General features: G+C 41.3%; 1 non-coding gene across 1 annotated transcript; it reads right to left on the bottom strand.

Annotated features, from left to right (window-relative positions):
• Nucleotides 1-17946: 17946 nt before the first annotated feature.
• LOC145405682 (5S ribosomal RNA) lies at nucleotides 17947-18065 on the bottom strand. The gene has a single exon (XR_013898424.1). It is a non-coding gene; the product is annotated as a 5S ribosomal RNA (ribosomal RNA).
• Nucleotides 18066-18278: the final 213 nt, after the last annotated feature.

The following is an 18278-nucleotide window of genomic DNA, read 5'->3' as shown; positions in this document are numbered from 1 at the left end:
GACACTCAATGATCATTAACATTATAAACAACCTTCATCCTAAACTAACATTCCCTCATGATATAAGTCAAAACACGGTTACACTCTCGAACATAAAACTTATTATACAGAATAACGAAATCATTACAGACATTCACTATAAGAAAACTGGTGCAATACATTATCTAACCTACAGCTTTAATCACCCCAGACTTATAACAAATACCATTTAGCACAGAGAATTTGGACAATAGTTTCAAAACATTAGTTAAAAGAGGCAAGATCAAGTAAACTAAAGAATTTTATATTGCAATGATGATACCCCAAAAACATAATAAACAATGGCACAGAAGGACCAGAACAAATATCTTGAGCACCAATAATAAAGAAACGACCAACTATACACAAACAACACCATCCATAATAAACTTCAAAGAAGTTTCATGTACCATTAACCCCTAACCGCCAGCTGACGTGTATAGCCGTCACGATTCAGGGCACGGAGCGCTGCTGGCTGACGGCATATACTAAATTCACCTTCCCACCACCCTTTGAACTAGCGACCATTTTCTATGATACCCACCGGGTAGGTAGGACCCCAAGGTACCCTATGGATGCATGGTTCAGTCTGTACACGGCACAGATAGCGTGAGGAGCCATGTCTTTCTCTTCGTCATCGTCCAAGTCTCTAACACCTCATGAAGGGCCGATAGCCTCATCAACCCCTGCGAAAGTTCTGTCCTTAATGCCGGGGAAAGGGCTAAGTGATAGTGCCACTTGTCGTGCCTTGGATAGCACCATGTCCTCACGGACACTTAGTGAAAGCATGTCCTCGGAGGAGAGAGGAAGTTACCATGTGGAGAGCGACCTTTCTTGCCCTCCGACCCCTACCTGCTCTTAGATGCCAGAGAAGGCTATCAAACTCCTGCAGGAAGAGGGAAGGGCCTTTGGCCCAGTACACCAGGCAAGTGAGTGTGGAGCTGGCGATCATCAGCGTAATAAATGCTGACAAGCTGTCTCACCTTCATGCTCGCCACCTGCTAGCCGACGTCTCACCCTCCAATGCTCGCCTACACCTCAACCTAGCACCTCAAGGCTGGAATCACCACAACCGGGCCCTTCAGGAGTGGTATTTTCCACAGGCCCCATGTGGTGATACTCAGCACCAAGTGTCTACCCAGGGAAGTCATGCATCAAGTGATTACTATTATTATTATTATTATTAAGGTAAGGAGGGCATAGGCCCTCCATTAAACTTGAAGGTTGAAGGACTCCTTCCACAGTATTTTCACAGTAGACATCTGAGTAAAGATTCTCATTCCACAACCGATTTTCTCATGGCCGGAAGAAAATAAGTTATCAGTCTTTGAAGTCATAGGACGACGTTAAATTAAGGAAATCGTCCATAATAAATAAGCTGGCCCAGATCAGGTATCTCCTCACATACCTAGCGAATACTACAGACACTAGCCTTTCCTATAACAAGAATATCCAATATATCAGTAACTGAATGTTGAGCACCGAATCAGTGGAAGCTCGCTAATGAATCAGGTATATACATTCGTATTTAAAACTGAAGCTAAAAAGTCTCAAAAATTTCCGCCAAATAAGCCTAATATCAGTACGATGCAAAACATTGAATATATATATATATATATATATATATATATATATATATATATATATATATATATATATATATATATATATATTGTTACATAGCCTATGATTTCATCATCCTTTGTGTAATTTTAACGCACAGTATGCTGCATGTTTGATCACGAGCGTGTTCTGCCTCAGTTCCCCCTTCTACCGTTATAGTAGAGTAAGTCGTCCTTTCTGTTGTTCAGAGCAGGATTGTCAGCTCTTTGTCCCCTATGGCTTCATTTGCGCGTCCTTCTTGCAAGTTGTGTCAAGCTCTGCTGGCCCCTATATAATGAGCTCAGTCTCTGCATTATTGCCACTTAGATCTACTCCTCATTTTGCTCACATCTCTGTCCTCCCCTGTACAGTTATTATTGTGAGTGCTCAGGAAGTCTCCAACCATCTAGCAGCTGTGTAATTTGAGTATAACTGTTGTTGCATTTTTTTTCTTGTACTGTGTAGCATAAGGTTAATTCTTGGGCCTAGTAAGGTTTTTGTAATTTATGTAAGGTTCTTGTTGTCAGCCATCATTAATAATATTTTGTATCTGTAATAATATATCTGGCATTCACTGAGTATTATCCGGTATCTCATTTTAACAGGGCTGACTTAGATAAATTTACACTTGCTAATTTCCTGTTAATAGAGGCTATTGCAGTTAACCATATATTTAACCTGTTTTTTGCCATTACATTATCCTTATGAGTCCTGAATGTTTTGTTGTTAGTTTGAGCATTAAACTTTAACTTGTAATTTTACCTAACTCTTTTATTTTGAACCTGGACCTTTACGGGACAGTAGTGATTATTAGTATTCTCACTTAAAGTGTACATTATCTTTCTCTGTTCCGTAACATAAATTTGGCGACCTCTTATCAGGATATTCAGGATATTATCATAAGGATATTGCTTGATATTTTGTGACTGTGATTTATTCATGATGTCTACTATTACTACGCTTGATGAAGCCAGAGATTTTTTGTCAAATGTGCAAACAGTGTGTGATGTAGAAAACAGAACAAAGAATGAACTTAAGCTTGTTGCTCAACAATTGGGAATTGCTGTTCGCTCTCATCATTCTAAAGATCAAATTGTTGACATGATTAATGAAAGCTTGTTTAATGTAACTCCTCCAAATGAGCAAACGCAGATTGAATTAGCTAAGTTACAGCTAGCCCTGCAGGAGGCTCGTGTGAAGGAAGCTGAATTTCAGGCAAATGCTAAGCAGGCGGAGTCTCAGGCTCGTATTCAGGAGGCTGAATTTCAGGCAAATGCTAAGGAGGCGGAGTCTCAGGCTCGTATTCAGGAGGCACAGATACAGGCACAAATTGAACTTGCCAGGATTCAGGCAGACCATGAGTATCGCATGAAACAAGGTGGAACTGGATCATCTAGCTCTGATGATTTTGATGTGGCTAAAAATGTTAAACTTGTCCCTCCTTTTAATGAATCTGATTTAACAAAGTATTTTCAGTTGTTTGAGAGGGTAGCTACAGGTTTTAATTGGCCCAAAAAGTATTGGCCAGTACTCCTTCAAACTGTTCTCACCGGTAAAGCTCAAGTAACTTATGCATCTTTACCTCAGGATCAATCTGATAATTATGATGTAGTTAAGAGCTTGATTCTTAAGGCCTATGAACTTGTTCCTGAAGCCTATAGAGTAAAATTTAGGACAACTTACAAGCAAGATAAGCAATCCCATGTTGAGTATGCAAAAATCGAAGAAGATCTGTTAGAGCAGTGGTTAAATTCTAAGAATGTGGATTCTGATTTTGGTAAATTTAAGCAGATGATTTTGCTGGAGGACTTCAAGAGGTGTATTTATAAAGATGTAAGCCTATATCTTGATGAGAAAAGAATAGATAATTTGTCTGATGCTGCAGTTTTAGCTGATGAATATGTTCTCACTCACAAGAGATATTCTAAAGAAAAAGGGAAAGCTGAGAGTAAGTACGTTGCCTCTACTCAGAGTACAGGTAACAGGAAAGAGGATAAAGATGATGTTTCTCAGGAAGTAAATACCAGCTTCACCTCTAGATTTCAGAAAAGTAAATGTACTTATTGTAGTAAGCTTGGTCATACTACGAAGAAATGTTTCAGGAGACAGCGTGATGTGAACAAAAAGGAGTCTTTAAATATTCAGTCAATTGGTCTAGTGTCCACTCTTGAGAGTTCCCAGAATTCTTTAACTGAGTTAACTGAACCTGCTTTGAGGGGTAACTTAAATTCTCATGATGGAGCTCCTCTTTTGAGCAGTAACGTGGGTGACACTCTCAAGAGTTCATGTGCTGGTTTCCTGTCTGGTGGTTTTGTCAGTCCTCTGGACAGTAATGACAGGAAATCAGTTGGAATGTGTCGTGATGCAGGTGCTTGCCAGTCCCTTATGCTGACCAGTGTTCTAGGCTCTAATGTTAATTCCTCTGATGAAACTGTAATCTTACAAGGTGTAGGGAGTAATTACTTCTCTGTCCCTCTGTGCAGAGTGAATTTAGAGTCTGGTTTTGCTAATGGTTCCGTTATGGTTGGGTTGGTTGAGACACTCCCAATGTCAGGTGTAACTTTCTTACTTGGAAATGATATTGGTGGAAGTCAAGTGTGTCCAGCTCCTCAGTTGTCTAGTGAGCCAGTGGCTGCGGCCCAGGATTGTGATGTCCCTGATGTGTTCCCTGCATGTGATGTCACTAGGGCTAAGTCTAAAGTTACTGGTGATTTAGAGGATAATGATGATGATGATGTTATCCTAGCTGACACTTTTCTTGCTAATTTGGACCACTCACCAGATGAGGCAGTACCCCGTAGTGTTGATAATTTGTCTCGTCAAGAGTTGGTTGAGTTGCAGGTTGCTGACCCTGAGTTGAAAGGTCTAGCTAACTCTGCTTACAGTGAAGAAGAGTCAGCCGGTGCTTCTACTTGTTATTATGTGAAGTCAGGAGTACTTATGAGGAAGTGGAGACCCCCAACAGCATCAGCCGACTGTGAATGGGAGGTTGTACATCAAGTTGTCATCCCTCGTGTTTGTAGGCAGGATATCATTAGAGTGGCTCATGATTCCAGTTTGGCAGGACACCTTGGAATGAGGAAGACTGTGGCAGGCATTTTGAAACACTTCTACTGGCCAGGTATCTTCAGGGATGTTTCCTGGTATTGTAAGTCTTGCCACACCTGTCAAGTTGTGGGAAAGTGTAATCAGACCGAAAAGGTTGCACCTCTGGTTCCCATTCCTCCTTTTGAGGCGCCATTCACCCGTGTGTTGGTGGATATTGTGGGCCCTCTTCCTAAGACTTCTTCAGGATTTTCTTATGTGTTGACCCTGATTGATATGGCTACTCGTTATCCTGAAGCCATTCCACTTAGAAATATCTCAGCAAAGAACGTGGTTAAGGAAATGCTAGGGTTCTTCACAAAGTTTGGTCTGCCCAAGGAGGTACAGTCAGACCGGGGAAGTAATTTCATGTCAAACGTTTTCAAGCAGTCTCTGAAAGAGTTGGGCATCACCCAGATCACGTCTTCAGCTTACCATCCCCAGACCCAAGGAGCGTTGGAGAGATATCATCAAACACTCAAATCGATGCTCAAGAAATACTGTTTGGAACATCAGAAAGACTGGGATAAAGGTCTTCCATTCGTTGTGTTTGCCGCAAGAGAATCTCCAAATGAATCACTGGGCTTTTCACCTTTTGAACTACTGTTTGGCCATGAAGTAAGAGCCTTAAGCTACTCAAGGAATGCTGGCTGTCGGAGGAAGATGACGTCAACCTGCAGGAGTATGTGATGAAGTTCAAAGAACGGCTGTCCACTGCTTTACAGCTGGCGAGAGAGAATTTAGGAGCTGCTCAGGAGAAGATGAAGACTTGTTATGATAAGAAGTCCAGGTTACGCCACTTGCAGCCAGGAGATCAGGTTTTGATTCTGCTACCAGTTCATGGGCAACCTCTTCAAGCCAAGTTTAGTGGTCCTTATTTCGTGGAGAAGAAACTCAGTGATGTCAACTATGTCATCGCCACACCAGATTGTAGAAAGAACAAGCAACTTTGTCACATCAACATGCTAAAGTTATATCACAGGCAGGACGAAAATAATCCAGTCTGCACTGTAGCTGTTCCACCCGAGTCTGCAAGTGAAGCTCTCCCATGCAGTATGAGCCTGAGTGATAGTTTGGGGAAGAATCCTGATATCATGAATGATCTCCAGACTAAGCTTTCTCATCTACCTCCCGAGGAAAGGCAGGAATTTTCGGCATTACTGCAGGAGTACCCGCAAGTGTTCCATGCCACTCCAGGAAGAACCACTGTGTTGATGCATGATGTCGATGTTGGAGACGCAAAGCCAATTAAATTGCCTCCTTACCGTGTGAACCCAGTGAAAGTTCCTCTCATCCAGAAGGAGCTTGGCTACCTGTTGGACCACAAGATGATTGAGCCCTGTCAGAGCGAGTGGAGTTCTCCTGTCACTCTAGTCCCTAAGCCAGGTGGGTCACAGCGGCTTTGCATTGACTACAGACGTGTTAATCAGATAACTAAAACAGACACTTACCCTCTCCCTCGTGTGGAAGATTGCATAGACAAGATCGGAAAGGCTAGGTACATAAGTAAGTTTGATTTGTTAAAGGGATACTGGCAAGTACCTATGACTGAACGTGCTAGGGAGATCTCATGTTTTGTAACACTAGGAAAGACTTTTGCATGTTCTGTAATGCCATATGGTATGAAGAATGCACCAGCCACATTTCAGAAGCTCATGAATGTTGTAACAGAGGGTTTGGCAGGGTGTGTTGTTTATATTGCTGATGTATTAATCTTCAGTGACAACTGGAAAGATCACCTATGCCATGTCAGTAAATTTCTTGACCGTTTGGTTCATGCTAATCTTGTAGCTAATTTATCAAAGTGTGAGCTTGGTCAAGCTAAAGTTCAGTACCTTGGGTATGTAACTGGTGATGGACATGTTGCACCACCAGGAGCTAAGGTTCAGGTTATAAGTGATCTTCCCAGACCTAAAAGTAGGAAAGAGCTACAAAGATTTTTGGGAATGGTAGGTTATTACAGGAGATTTGTTCTTAACTTTTCAATTCTTGTATCACCACCTACAGACCTACTGAAAAAGGGAGTTAAATTTGTCTGGACAGATAACTGTGAATCCTCTTTCAACAAACTTAAAGCTATCATATTAAGTCAGGCAGTGCTCGCTACTCCAAATTCTGCTAAGTCTTTTAAGATGGCTGTTGACGCAAGTGATACAGGAGCTGGGGCTGTTTTGCTGCAAGAGGATGATCAGGGTATTGAACACCCTGTATCTTATTACAGTAAGAAGTTCACTCTACCTCAAAAGAACTACTCAACTATTGAGAAAGAGCTTTTGGCCTTGATTTTGGGTTTACAGCATTTTTCATTTTATTTGTGTTCTGGTTTTGACCCCATAGTCATTTATACCGATCATAACCCACTGAAATTCCTTAGTAAGTTTAAAGATAAAAATCAGAGATTGACAAGATGGAGTTTACTTCTTCAGGAGTATTCATTAGACATACAACATGTCAAGGGGAAAGAAAATGTTATTGCAGATTGCTTATCTAGACTTTAGACAGATTGTTTTAGAGTAATGAGAAATTTCCTTTGTAAATTTCTTTTTCTTTGTGGGGAGGTGTTACATAGCCTATGATTTCATCATCCTTTGTGTAATTTTAACGCACAGTATGCTGCATGTTTGATCACGAGCGTGTTCTGCCTCAGTTCCCCCTTCTACCGTTATAGTAGAGTAAGTCGTCCTTTCTGTTGTTCAGAGCAGGATTGTCAGCTCTTTGTCCCCTATGGCTTCATTTGCGCGTCCTTCTTGCAAGTTGTGTCAAGCTCTGCTGGCCCCTATATAATGAGCTCAGTCTCTGCATTATTGCCACTTAGATCTACTCCTCATTTTGCTCACATCTCTGTCCTCCCTTGTACAGTTATTATTGTCAGTGCTCAGGAAGTCTCCAACCATCTAGCAGCTGTGTAATTTGAGTATAAGTGTTGTTGCATTTTTTTTCTTGTACTGTGTAGCATAAGGTTAATTCTTGGGCCTAGTAAGGTTTTTGTAATTTATGTAAGGTTCTTCTTGTCAGCCATTATTAATAATATTTTGTATCTGTAATAATATATCTGGCATTCACTGAGTATTATCTGGTATCTCATTTTAACAGGGCTGACTTAGATAAATTTACACTTGCTAATTTCGTGTTAATAGAGGCTATTGCGGTTAACCATATTTTTAACCTGTTTTTTGCTATTACATTATCCTTATGAGTCCTGAATGTTTTGTTGTTAGTTTGAGCATTAAACTTTAACTTGTAATTTTACCTAACTCTTTTATTTTGAACCTGGACCTTTACGGGACAGTAGTGATTATTAGTATTCTCACTTAAAGTGTACATTATCTTTCTCTGTTCCGTAACAATATATATATATATATATATATATATATATATATATATATATACAGTATACAGTTTATTAGAACCGAGTTGTTTGTTTGTTATTATGTTTGTCTTTTAATCACGCCCAAACCAAAGGCCGGAGTCCCCAGACCCATATATATTCTGAATCAAAATGACCCAAGGATAGTTTTAGGGGGCCAAAATTCAGATCCGGGTCATTTGAGGTCACCGTTAGAGTGCTTGACTTTTTGACCCGGAAAATCCTGGGTACCCCAGCAGCCCATTTTTTGGCATGGGAAGATACATGACCCCCTTTCCGGACATAGGCTATGTGAGGTTGACCTCCGAGGTCATTTGAGGTCGCTGGTCAAAGGTTATTTAAGGTTGCTGGTCAGAGGTCATTTGAGGTCACCGGTAATACACACTCAAATGACTGGATCAAGCAGCTCAAATTTAGGAGACTTATGACCTCCAGTTCGGACATAGGTTATGGGACGTTGACCTCTAAGGTCACTTGAAGTCACTGGCCTGAGGTTATTTGAGGTCACCGGTAACTGTGTGTTACTCTGTGAAAGCTAAAACAGAGAGTTACTGCACCTCTTAAAATCCCTCTTATAAGCTTGGGTGGTACATGGTCTTGCTGGAGTAGAAAGAAAGACTGAACTAGAACAAATAAAATTAGAGTGTTCGCCTATTTGGCCCTATAATGCCGGGTACACACACACACACACAAAATTTATATTGTATTTATATATATATATATATATATATATATATATATATATATATATATATATATATATATATATATCATCTCATCAACTGTTCAGCTGTTCGACCGATCGCCTATCCCAACCAAAGCCGATACAGTACAGCCAATGTATCTCTACCAAGTGGCTTAGGCTATCTGGTAGAGATTGTATGTAGTGCTATGTATGTATGCTTGTAGTGTATGCTTTGGATGTGTGTGTGATCTGTGGAATAAGTGTAAATGTGAGCCTGTGCAGCCAAGTGTAGGTGATGCAAGCATACTTTATAGTATGTGACACTGGTTCGACCACAGCACCTCTGATGTCCACCAATGCAGTACGTGGCCAGAAGAACGCTTCCAAAGTTTATTACCCTGGCGGGGCGTGAACCCTCGTTCTTCAGTGTACGAAAACGCACACTTTACCACAGTACCACAGATCTATCTATCTATCTATCTATCTACCTATTTATATATATGGAGCCTCTGTGGTACAGTGGTAGAGTGTGAGTTTCGTACACGGGTGAACCAGGGTTTGCACCCCGCCAGGGTAATAAATTTTGGGAGTGTTCACCCGGCCACGTACTGCATTGGCAGACACAAGGGGTGCTGTGGTTGAACCAGTGTCGCTTACTATAAAGCATGCATGCATCCAGTCGGCTTGTGCTGGCTGATTACACTTGGTTCACAGACTACACACATCCAAAGTACTACACAACACTACTAGCAGTTACTACAGCACAGGGTCTCACCCAACATATCTCTAGCAGAACAGCAAAACACTTGAGAGATAAGTATGTCATTAACCGTATCATGCCTCTCGGGATAGGCCGGTACTGCAGTGGATACTCAAATGGCTGATGATATATATATATATATATATATATATATATATATATATATATATATATATATATATATATAATATATATATATATATATATATATATATATATATATATATATATATATATATATATATATATATATATATATATATAATATATATATATATATATATATATATATATATATATATATATATATATATATATATATATATATATATATATATATATATATATATATATATATATATATATATATATATATATATATATATATATATATATATATATATTATATATATATATATATATATATATATGTATATATATATATATATATATATATATATATATATATATATATATAAATATATATATATATATATATATATATATATATATATATATATATATATATATATATATATATATATATATATATATATATATATATATATATATATATGAGGAAGAAGGAACCAAAGGCAGCGACCCCACAAAACTAAATCTTCCAAGAGAAAAACAAAATACGAGAGCCAAATTCAAGATCCATTCAATTCGAGATGCCTGGACACACTGCGTTTGAAAAAGTGGAGATCATAGGAAGCAGGAAATACAGACAGAGGGAGACAGTTCCAGAGTTGACCTGTTGCATAAATGAAGGACTGGGAGTAACGGTTAACTCGTGCATTAGAGAGTTGGACAGAAAAGGGTGAGAGTTTGCTGCTAGATAGATGCTACACACCGATCGTAGAGGTGGAGGAATGCATGCAGACAGTTCAGAGGAACAGTGACCAATGAAGTAGCGATAGAAAATAGATAAAGATGCAACAGTGCGGCAAAGAGACAGAGGTTGAAGGGAGTCAGTAAGAGGGAAAGAGTTAATGAGACGAAAAGCATTTGACTCCACCCTATTGAGAAGAGCTGTATGTGGGAAGGCTTCCCACACATGGGAGTTGTACTCCACGCAGGAGTGGATAAAACCCGTGTATAGAGTCAACAATTGTGCAGGGGTAAAGAAGGAACGGAGTCGGCTTAGCACACCCAATCTCTTGGAAGCAGATTTTACAAGAGATGTAATATGATCTTTCCAAGACAAGTCTCGGGCAAATGAAACCCCATGCTCTTCAATGATGATGCAGGATTAAGCTGAATATTATTAAACATTAGTGGGTATACGTGTGGAAGATTTTGTCGGGTTGATAGGTGCAAAAACTGAGGCTTTGATGCATTAAAAACAACAAGATTACATTTACCTCAATCAGAGATACGAGCCATGTCAGACATTAGATGTGCCATAGCCTCATCCCTTGTTTGTTGAAGCAACTGCTGAGACGGACACTGTGGGAATCGAATGGAAAGGTGAAGGGTGGACTCATTAGCGTATGAGTGGATAGGGTTAGATGTACAGCTTAGAAGGTCACTGATGAATAAAAGGAAGAGAGTTTGTGATAGGACAGAGCCCTGAGGAACACCATTGTTAATAGATCTAGGAGAAGAACGATGGCCGTCTACAACAGCGGCTATAGAACGACCAGAAAGGAAGCTAGAGATGAAGGCACAGATAGAAGGATAGAAACCGTAAGAGGACAGTTTGGAAATTAGAGATTTATGCCAGACTCGATCGAAAGCCTTTGAGATTTCAAGTGCAATGGCAAAGCTTTCGCCAAAGTCCCGAAAGGAGGATGACCAGGAGTCTGAAAGGAAGGCGAGAAGATCGCCTGTTGAGCATCCCTGACGGAACCTATACTGACGATCAGAAAGAAGGTTGTGATAGGAAAGATGCTTTAAAATTTTTCTGTTAAGAACAGGATGTTAAAGCAATTGGGCGATAGTTAGAGGGTTGGGAATGATCACCCTTCCTTGGGACTGGCTGAATGAAAGCAAACTTGCAGCCAGAAGGAAAGGTACAAGTTGATAGACAAAGGTGAAAGTTTGCCTAGGCAGGGTGTAAGCACAGAAGCACAGTTCTTGAGAACAACTGGTGGGACTCCATCAGGCCCATATGCCTTATTAGTATTGAGGCATGTGATGGCAAAAAATACATCAGTTGAAGAAATTTTAATGTTAGCCATGAGGAAGTCAGAGGGGGGAAGTGATTGAGGAACAGCACCGGAATCGTCTAAGGTGGAATTGGAGGAGAAAGTCTGAGCGATGAGATCTGCTTTATCAGTAGAAGAAATAGCTACAGAGCCATCAGAGTGCAAAAGAGGAGGGAAGGATGATGAGGTAAAGTTGTTAGAAAGTTTTTTTGCAAGGTGCCAGAAGGAGCGGGAAGAATTTGAGTTAGAGCGTTGAGAACATTTTGTACAGATGAAATTATTTTTAGCAGAGTGAAAAAGAGACTTAGCATGATTCCAGGCAGAAACGTATAAAAGATGAGATTCAGGGGTGGGTTGGCTCCGGTACCTTTTATAGGCCCTCTCCTTGTTGTGGACAGCATTAGAACAAGTGTAATTAAACCAAGGCTTTAGTGCATTAGTCAAAGGATATGAGAAAGGAATGTATGCTTCCATGCCCGAGAGAATAACCTCCATAATGCGCAAGGCACACCCAGATGCCTCCCGGGCATGGAAGCAATAATCATTCCATGGAAATTCAAAGAAGTACTGCCTGAGGGCCTCCCAATCCGCAGCTCCAAAGTGCCACAGACGACGTTTCTTTGGAGGGTCCGCAGGCTGTACCAGAGCGATAGGACAGGTTAAGGTGATAAGGTTGTGATCAGAGGAGCCCAACAGAGAGAAAGATTAATGGTGTAAGCAGAACGATTAGTTGTAAGGAAGAGGTCAAGTATGTTGGAGCGCTCTCCAAGGTGGTCAGAGATACAGGTAGGGTGCTGTACAAGCTGCTCTAGGTCATTAAGGATAGAAAAGGTGTAGGTTTGTTCACTAGGTGGATCAATGAAAGGAGAGGAGAGCCAAAGGTGGTGGTGAACATTGAAATCTCCAAGAATGGAGATTTCAGAGAAAGGAGAAATGGATAGAATGTGTTCCATCGTAGAAGTAAGATAGTCAAAGAATTTTTGATAGTAGAATTAGGAGATAAGTAAACAGCACAGATATATTTAGTCAGAGAATGACATGAAAGCCGAAGCCAGAGTGTACAGAATTCAGAAGACTAGAGTTCAGGAATACGAAAGTAAGATAAGTTGTTGCGTATATATACACAACAGCCACCTTTGGCTCTGAAATGAGTATAGAGAAAGTAGGAGGATACAGAAAAGGGTCTGCTGTCAGTTGCCTCAGACAGCTGAGTCTCAGTTAGAAAAAGAAGGTGAGGTTTAGAGAAGGAGAGGTGGTGTTCAACAGAGCGAAAGTTAGAGGAAAGGCCACGAATGTTGCAGAAATGAAGATGAAGAGAGTCAGACAGTGGCTCCAGGCATCTTGAGTCGTCACCGGGAGAGGGGCAGAAGGTCGGGGCATTTATGCCCCCCCCCCCCGGGACTCCGAGGCTACGTTATTCGACGCCAATATTTAAATTTTGAAAAAGATGTGTGGTGTGTACTGTGCATGTAGTTTGGTGTTGATAGTAAGAGAAACTTGTATTGGAGAGCATGCTGGCCTACTCTGTGTATATATATATATATATATATATATATATATAGATAGATAGATAGAGAGAGAGAGAGAGAGAGAGAGAGAGACAATATATATATATATATATCTATCTATATATATATATATATATATATATATATATATATATATATATATATATATAGCTATCTGTCTATCTATCTGAAGACTGGGTCTATGAATGTGCGTGGATGTAGTACGATTGAGGCTAAAAGGGAGTAGATTGGGAGAATGTTTGTGAGAAGAAAGTTGGATGTGTTAGCTTTGAGTGAAACGAAGATGAAAGAGAAGGGTAAGTCTACGAGTATGTTTGGAAGTGTGAATGGAAGATTGTCAGGTTTTGATAGAGGAAGGGCAAGAGAGGGTGTGGCCTTGTTAGGAGTCCGGAAGTACAGGAGTGTGTGATTGAATGGAAGGAGGTGTCATCGAGACTGATGTGGGTGAAAGCGAAATTTGAACATGAATTGTGGATGTTTGGGAATGCATATGGGCCTGGTAGTGAAAGGGATGAAGAAGAAAGGGAGTCTTTCTGGAATGATGTTGATGTGTGTCTGTAGAGTTTTGGGGCGAATGTGAATGTGGTAATGATGGGAGATCTGAATGCTAGAGTGGGAAATGTAGCAGTTGAAGGTGTAGTTGGTATGCATGGTGTGCCTGGAAGAAATGAAAATGGGGAACGAATGACAGGGATGTGTGTTGAGCGAGAGATGGGGATTGGAAATACGCTGTTTGAGAAGAATGATATATATAAGTATACATCGGTGGGACAGGAGGGTGGAATGGTTGTGGATAAAGCATTGATGGACTATGTGGTTGTATCTAGAAATGTAATAGGAAGATTGTTGGATGTGAGAGTTCTGAGAGGGAAGGGTGGAGGTATGTCTGACCACTACCTGGTGGAGGGAAAGTTAAGTGTAGGTAAGAGATTGGTGAGAGCTAGGAGGGTTAGGTGTGGCAGGGAGGTTTTGAAAGTGAGTGAGTTGGATAAAAGAGAGAAAAAGATAGAGTATCAGGAGAAATTGAAAGATGAATGGAACGCAGTGAAAGATTAGGAAAATAGCAGTGTGGAGGAGGAATGGCAGTTGTTTAAGAGTGCTGTGGATGTGGCATGCAGAAGAAGTGTGTGGTGTGAGACCTGTGGGTGGTGGTGTAAGAAAAGGAAGTGAATGGTGGTGCGAGGAAGTAAGTATGGCCGTGGCTGAGAAGAGACGTGCATATGAAATGTGGCTGCAGAGGGCAAAAGAGGTGTCATATGAGAGGTATAAGGAAAAAAGGAATAGGGCAAGAAGGGCTGCGCATGATGCTAAAGTGGCAGCAGATGAGAGGTGGGGTAGGCGGCTGACTGAGAATTTTCAACAGAATAAGAAAATGTTGTGGAAGGAGGTTAAATGGGTGCGAAAGGGAGAGTCTGGGAAGGAAGAGCGAGTAAAAGCAGTGGATGAAAGGATGTTAACTGAGATGGATGCAGTAAGGAAGAGATGGGCAGAGTATTTTGAAAGACTGTTAAATGTAGAGTAGGAAAGTGTGGCTGAGATTGTGGTGGATGGAAGGGTGCAAAGAATAAATGTGTTGGGAGAGTTGAATGATTCTTTGATCACGAAGGAGGAAGTGGAGAAGGCAGTAAAGGAGATGAAAACAGGGAAAGCTGCAGGTATGGATGGGTGTGCTGTGGAATGCCTGAAGGGTGATGGAGTGACTATTGTTGACTGATTAGTAAGACTGTTGAATGTGTGCTTTGTGAAAGGTATGGTGCCAAATGACTGGGCAAATGCTTGCGTGGTCCCGTTGTATAAAGGCAAGGGTGATAAGTATGAATGTACTTGCTTTAGGGGTATAAGTCTGTTGAGTGTTTTAGGTAAGGTGTATGGCAGAGTGTTAATTATGAGAGTTAGAGAGGGTACAGAGGGAGTGATTGGTGAAGAGCAGTGTGGCTTTATGAGAGGGAGGGGATGCATGGATCAGGTGTTCGCTGTGAGACAAGTGTGTGAAAAGTATTTAGCGAACGGCAAGGATGTGTTTTGGGCATTCATGGGTTTAGGGAAAGCGTATGATAGAATTGATAGGGAGGCTTTGTGGACTGTTTTAAGATTGTATGGACTTGATGGTAGGTTACTAAAAGGGGTGAAAAGTTTTTATGTAAATATTAGAGCGTGTGTAGGAGTGGGAAATGCTATGAGTGAGTGGTTTCCCGTGAGATTGGGGCTGCGACGTGGATGTGTGATGCCGCCTTGGTTGTTTAATATTTATATGGATGGTGTTGTAAGGGAGGTGAATGCAAGTTTTAGGTGGAGGTCTGAGTCTGGTGAATGTTGATGGTGGAGAGTGAAATCTGAAGCAGCTGCTGTTTGCAGATGATACTGCACTGGTGGCTGATTCAGAAGAGAGGTTAAGACAGTTGACAGAGGAGTTTGGAAGGATGTGTGATAGGAGGAAATTGAAAGTAAATGAGAATAAGAGTAAAGTGATGAAGTGTACGAGGTTGGTAGATGGTAGGAGGATGAATATAGTTCTGAATGGTGAGTTGCTTGAGGAGGTAGAGTGTTTTGAATATTTGGGGTCACATGTTGCTGTGGATGGAAGAATAGATGCAGAAGGGAAGTTTAGAATGAATGAAGTAGGTAAGATGCTGGGAGAAATGAAAAAAGTGTTTAGATGTCGTTCGCTTAGAATGGATGTAAAGAGAAGGCTGTATGAGGGTGTTGTGGTACCGACTGCGTTATATGGGGCTGAAACATGGAATATGGGAGTAGCAGAGAGGAAAAGTTTGACTGTAATGGAGATGAGGTGTCTGAGGAGTATGTGTGGAGTGACGCTTATGGATTGTGTGCGAAATGATGAAGTGCGAAGGAGAACTGGAGTTGTTCGGGAGATGGCTGGTAGAGTTGAGCAGAGGGTGTTGTGATGGTTTGGGCATATGGAGAGAATAAAATAATGAGCGACTGGTGAAAAAGATAACTAGATCTGCTGTGATATGTGTAAGGCTGAGAGGGAGACCACGAATAGGATGGATGGAGTGTGAAGAGAGCGCTGGATGCAAGAGGGATGTCTGTTGAGCAAGAAAGAGTGGCCGTGCGTGACAGAAGTAAATGGAGAGAAACTGTGAATGAATAAATGATGACACAGCCCTGAGGGGATATTCTCCCGCATTTGGTCTGATCAGCTAGTCAGGTCAGGTGCGGGTAAGGGGATGGGTCTATTATGATGTGGCAGAGGTAAACCAGCTCTGCTGTCGGGTCCTGCTGCGGATGTCACTGACTGCACTGCGCGGTTGACCCTTGTGCGGTGTGGTGCGGTGAGGATCTGTCCCTTCTCTCCTCTGGGGCTAAGATGCGAATGAATGTGTTTGAATGGATGAGTAAATGGGGAGTGTGTCGTCCTGTCTCGGCTACCTCCCTTTCCTTGGGGGAAGCAGCCTAGCCTAGGTATATATATATATATATATATACACAATAGCAAGGATACCTGGCATTGCCTGGCCAAAAAGGCAAACACTCTAATCCTATTAGTTTGTTCTAGTTCAATCTGCCATTCTACTCCAGTAAGATCATGTACCTCTTATGCTTTTGAAGAGGGAGTATAAGAGGTCCACGACTTTTCTATTTCAGCTTTCGCAGACTGAAGCACAGTATTTGTGTGCATGTGTTTATTATTACCGGTGACCTAAAATGACTTCCGACTGGTGACATCAAATGACCTCGGAGGTCAACCTCACATAACCTATGTCCGAACTGGAGGTCATTTGAATCTCCTTGCCAATAATTGGGCGGCTGGGTTCAGTAATTCGAATGTGTATTACCAATGACCTCAAATGACCTCCGAATGGTGACCTCATATGACCTCGGAGGTCAACCTCACATAGCCTATGTCCAAATTGGATGTCAAGTGAGTCTCCATGCCAAAAATTGGGCTGCTGGGTACAGTCGTTCGAGCATGTATTACAGCATGTATTACCGGTTACCTCAAATGACCAGTGACTGCAAATGACCTCAGAGGTCAACCTCACGTAGTCTTTATCCGAACTGGAGGTCATGTGTGTCTCCATGTCAAAAATTGGGCTGCAGGGGTACGCGGCGTTGCATGGGCCAAAAAGCGAACACTATACTGGTGACCTCAAATGACCCAGATCTGAAGTTTGACCCCCCTAAAACCATCCTTGGATCACTTTGATTCCGAATACATATGGGTCTTGGGGTCTCTGGCCGTTGATTTGGGCGTGATTGAAGGACAAACAAACAAACAAAGCTGCTTATATATATATATATATATATATATATATATATATATATATATATATAAAGCATGAGAGAGAGAGAGAGAGAGAGAGAGAGAGAGAGAGAGAGAGAGAGAGAATTATCGTTTTCTTTATTGAGCATCATCTTAAAATAGATAAATAGCACAGGTTTCGTAATAACAGATCATTCCTCAAAAATTCTTGAAAATTTTACAAACATATATGGTAACTGGGATGCAAATACCGTATCCCGTCTGATGTCATCTACCCAGATTTCCAGAGAGCAATATGGTCCTCCGTCTAATATTTGCAAAAAACTGAAGGCCCACAACCTCTCCAACAAAGTACGTTCATGGATTGGTGACTGGTTAACGAGTCGCAAACAGCGTGTAGTGATCCATCCATCCATTGCCAGACGCCATGTATCCCAAACGGGGTGGTCAAGGGCTTAGAGTTAATTGTTTTACAGGGAGGGGCACTAATCCTCCACCAACCCCACTTGACACGTAGGGATGCCAACAGCATCTGGTGTTCCCAGGCGGTCACCCATCCAAGTACTAACCAGACCCAACGTTGCTTAACTTCGCTGATCGAACGGGAAGCGGTGTACTCAACGTGGCATGGCCGTTGGATGGCGAATAATCAGATTGGCTTCAAGTAACAAGTTGAGTTCCTCATGGGTCAGTTCTAGGACCAGTTATTTTCAATGTTTTTATCAATGATCAAGAAAATGGACTGATTTCTGAGGCCAAATTTGCAGATGGCACGAAGATGGGAGGCAAAGTAACTACGAAGGCAGACTGTGAATCTGTACAACACGGTTTGCCTAAGTATATGATAGGATA

This window comes from Coenobita brevimanus, chromosome 67 (genome assembly GCF_032717465.1).
Source record: "Coenobita brevimanus isolate Jiangsu-jjx chromosome 67, ASM3271746v2, whole genome shotgun sequence".
Lineage (NCBI taxonomy): Eukaryota > Metazoa > Arthropoda > Malacostraca > Decapoda > Coenobitidae > Coenobita > Coenobita brevimanus.
Note: the sequence above shows the minus strand (reverse complement) of the source record. Positions and strands in the feature narration are given on the sequence as shown.